Here is a 4584-nt window from a genome sequence, read left to right on the forward strand (position 1 = left end):
TTTTTGTAAAGATTGCTTTGCATTAGTGGAATCCACCTTGGTATAAGGTGGGAATGGATGTAGCTCTTGTTGAGTGAACTAGTATAGAACTGTGTGTGCCTTTCTCTCTTCTTGATTACTGCAATTAAATTTGAAATCTGATAATCTGCAATAAAATGAATTTGTTGTTTTAAAATTGAATATGTTGTTTTAACTATAGTTAGACTAAATCATATATTGTTCTGAAAGATTCCGAATAAAATCTTTCTCTTGCTTAAAAATTCACTAAATCTGTAATCTTTGACTGAGTAATACAAGTGTTAAAATTCAATTAAACAATCTTGTTCAGGATCCTTATTCTTTTAAAACTACTTTCAAAATGTTTTAAATTTGCTTTCCAAAATTAAGGTCTACACCAAATATCTTTGTTGTTGATCATTTAAATCTGCAAGTGTTTAGAACTGTTAAGTCAAAATTAAACATGTTGTTTCTATAAAAAAAATCTATTGTATTTCTGGAACTACTACTTGGAATTAGAAAAAAAAAATTGTTTTACTATGAATCAATCTGTTTTTTCTATTAGGATTTCTTAAAATAGTTTTCCTTTGCGAAAATTTTATAAGTCCAATTCACCCCCCTCTTGAACTTAGACACTAATAAACCATACAAATAGAAGGAAGAAAAGAGAGGTAAATAAGAGAATGGGGCCATTGTATTTTGAAAGAATGCGTACCTTTTGAAAATAAAGACGAAAATAATGCTCTAGTTGAAGGAAATGAGCACCTAGGGACATTAGAGAGCATTGTTGTGGAGAAGAACACATTAGGTTAAAAGAAAGGAGAAGCCAACTGAAAGGAGAAAGGAATAAAATTAAAATATCTTACTCTAGCTCATTAAATTACCGTTTATGCTTACCAGAGGTTTGAAAAATCTCTACTACTTATATCTCTCACCAGAGGTTTAGAAAACCTCTACTACTTATTTGCCTTACTAAAGCTTATAACCTTCACTAATAAACCCGTACTAAAATAATAAATTTTTGTAGTGTGTTATAGTAGTTGCCTAAGCCAACTAAGCTCATAAATGGTTGTTATGATTTTGCACGATTTCTAGCGACTATGTTTTGATTTTTGTTTCTTTATAAGATTAGGTTTCCTCAAATAAGAATACAATACCAAGAAGTGGATATTTTATTCAATGATGATCCTGCCCAATACGCATCAGAGTAAGAAGTGATTTTAGTATTACATCATGTCCTCATACAATAATCCTTCTCAAACCTTTTTTTAATCTACGAAAGTGATATCAGGTCTAGTGATAATGAGATAATCGAGTCTTCCTACTAACACTACAAGAAAATAACAATTTAGTCACCGAATTCAGCGACCGAAAATAAGTGGTCGCAATTTGCGACCGAAATAGCAACTGAATACCCTCAGTGTCAAATCTGCAACCGAAATAGCGACCGAAAGAATTGTTAATGATGTTAGTTAGTTTTGCAACCGAATCAGCGACCGAACATGAGAGTGACAAAACCATCAGTCGCTAAAGTGGTGGTTATTTTGAATAAATTAAGAAAAATATATCTACGACCGAATTAGCGACCAAATATGTTTATTTTTTTGTCACCGATTTTCATTTGGTGGCTAAATATAATTGTTTATTTTCTGCCACCGAATTAGCCACCGAATATGTTTATTTTGTAGCCACCGATTTTCTTTTGGTCGCTAAATGTAATTGTTTATTTCTGCCACCGAATCAGCCACCAAATATGTTTATTTTTAGTCACCGATTTTCTTTTAGTCACTAAATGTAATTGTTTATTTTTGCCACTGAATCAGCCACTAAATACATTTATTTTTTAACCACTGATTTTCTGTTAGTCCCTAAATGTAAATAATAATAATAATAATAATAATAATAATAATAATAATAATAAAAAGAAGAAGAAGAAGAATAAGAATAAGAATAAGAATAAGAATAATAAAAATAAAAATAATATATTATTATTAAAAATAAATAAATAAATTATTATAATTATTCCTAGTTCTGCCTCTCTTTCAACTCATTACAAAAACCAAAAATACAGCCTTAAACATACTACTCAATATATCGGTGGCTAAAACATAGAGGGTCCTACTTGTGATTTTCTTCTACTCGTCAACATTTACGCGTTTTTTTGCATTTAACCTTAACCAACCTATTGGACCTTTTCCTAATTTTTTTCACATATTCGATCTCCGATCCGGTACGGTGACTCTCACTATTAGGGTTTAATCGCTTCATTCTCTCTCCATCAATTCCTTATTAGTAGGGGTTCTGTTCGTGACACGCTCCACTTCTCCCGATTCAATTCCACGGTTAGGTTTTGTTGTTTCGTGGTTCGCCTTCGCGAGGGAACACTCCGACTCCAAGCGAGGTTCCGGTGCGAAGGATTGGAGGAGCTAGGAGGAGAGCAGTAACGCGAAGGCGTCGAAGGATTCATGTTCCAGGTTCCAGGAAGAAACGGAGGTTGGATTCGAAGGAGGTGCACGAAAACGGGGAGTACACTGACGAATAGCGTCGTCGTCGAAGCGGCGCAAGGGAGCGGCGAGGGAGACAGGTAAAATGGCGGCGAGGAGTGAACAAAGAATTGAAAGGCAACGGGGTAAGGTAATTAGTATTGAGAACCCACCAATAGCACTAAGTTGTGAAGCTTTCATGATTTTAATTTAGTAGTAATGTAGTTGGAGCAGGCCATTATTTTGTCTTCAGAGTTCAATCGATGATCCACTATGAAGAACTGTTGAACACTTGATTCGTTATCACCTCAAATCAGGGTATGGTATCGTAGTTTGTGATTTGTGGGAGCATACTCTCAATCACAGAAAATCACCCAATCCACCTCCACAACACCACCGTGCTTTCATGGAGCTCAGCTTGGACTTCAGTTTGGGCTTTGTCCCCAGACCCATTTCCCTCTTTTTCGTCGACGTTTCTGGTAACAGAGACAAGCGCGACAAAGTTGCCACGCTTGACGGCTTCGTGCAAAGGTTGGAGGACGAATTGAGGAAAGTTGAGGCCTTCAAACGCGAGCTTCCTCTCTGCATGCTTCTCCTAAACAATGGTGTGTGCTTTTACCTTTTATTCTTGTTATCATGTCGTTCCTGCATTTCTTTTTTTCACCATGGTTCTCTGGGCATGGAGCAATAGCCAGATCGAAGGAGGAAAAAGGAAAGTGTTCAATGTCGCAAGATCCACCCACAAGTGAAGAGTTTATGCCACCGAAAACCATTTCTGGGGGAAAAGAAAATGAAAGATGTGAGAAGAAGAATTGGATGAGTTCAGCCGAGCTTTGGAGTACTCAAAAAATCAAATCGGTAATTCTAAGTTAAATTCAAATTCTGGATTTTTCTCTATTGACCCATCTAAAAATTGAAACTTAGGGTCTTGTTCTGTCTGAGATTAATGTGTACCTAATTAGTTTATTTTATTTTGCAGTGGCCACTCCTAAACAGATTAGAGAACTTGATTCGTTATCACCTCAAATCTTTCTTATTGTTTTGTTATAATTAAATGAGTTTAATTTGAACATGTTTTATATTAATGATTTTAAATCAAATTTAATTTTACAAAAAAGTAGCTATAATAACTCAAGAAAAATCTGCACGGTTTTTAAACAAGTATGATTCGTTAAGGTATAATTGTAACGAACATGAGGTTATATAAGTATCCGTTCATATTTAAAAACTTTAATTTTAAATGGACGGGCTGTTAATTTACTTTTGTGAAATATATAATCATATATATTTCACTTATTTAGATAATAAAATAAAAAGTGAAAGGAAACTTAAAGAAAACTTCTCTTTCTAAATGATAACCATTGTGCCATCTTACTCTGTAAACAACTCCAAACCCTCCAATTTCAAGTTTGTAGCAACTCGTAAGATAAATCTTTGTTAGACTTACATTCAACCTTTTCTCTTGGTTTCCTAATAGAAAGCACCAAGTATCTCTTTATCTTGTTACATGTAATTGCATTAACGATCATTACACATGACTATAATCATGTGATTCATAATTTAACAGGATATAGACTACTAATTGAAGCCTCATTAGTTGATGCATCAGCACAGTAACTTTTCTACTCATTTGATCCTGTTTCCATAGAACTACACCTCCAAAACTGGATGACTGATGAACAACTATTTTTCATAAAATAAGCAGGTTGCAATGGAACTGGTAGAGTAAAAGAGCGGCTATCAAGCATAAGCACCATTGATGTCATTGTTGGTCTATCAACAACCTTTTCTTGAACACAAAGTAGTGCAATGTTCAATCTTAAAAGATAGAGATATTTTATTTAATGTATTCAAGATAGAGTCTATTAAATGAGAACACTCTCTTACATAAAGCACCATATTAAGTTTCTTATTCTGGAAAATGCAGATCCAACATCGTACTTTAGGATTTTTGATAAGATTGTTTACTTCCTTTTATCAAAGGAAACCTTACAAATTATTTTAAAAAATATGCAACCTTACAAATTGCATATAGAATTTGTTGTAGTCAGTTTATATTAATGGAAATCTCCTAATGTAGAAAGTGGATGAAGAAAAGATTATT

At 33.8% G+C, this 4584-nt stretch overlaps 1 long non-coding RNA gene across 4 annotated transcripts; it reads left to right on the forward strand.

Annotated features, from left to right (window-relative positions):
• Window positions 1-2120: 2120 nt before the first annotated feature.
• Window positions 2121-4372, forward strand: LOC137805849 (uncharacterized). 4 transcript variants are annotated; one of them, XR_011080256.2, is made up of 4 exons: window positions 2121-2631; window positions 2706-3085; window positions 3172-3338; window positions 4186-4372. It is a non-coding gene; the product is annotated as an uncharacterized LOC137805849 (long non-coding RNA). The 4 variants fall into 4 exon arrangements; XR_016519576.1 differs by having other exon boundaries at window positions 3172-4372; XR_016519577.1 differs by having other exon boundaries at window positions 2715-3085; window positions 3172-4372.
• Window positions 4373-4584: the final 212 nt, after the last annotated feature.

This window comes from Phaseolus vulgaris, chromosome 3 (assembly GCF_051622355.1).
Source record: "Phaseolus vulgaris cultivar YP4 chromosome 3, ASM5162235v1, whole genome shotgun sequence".
NCBI lineage: Eukaryota > Viridiplantae > Streptophyta > Magnoliopsida > Fabales > Fabaceae > Phaseolus > Phaseolus vulgaris.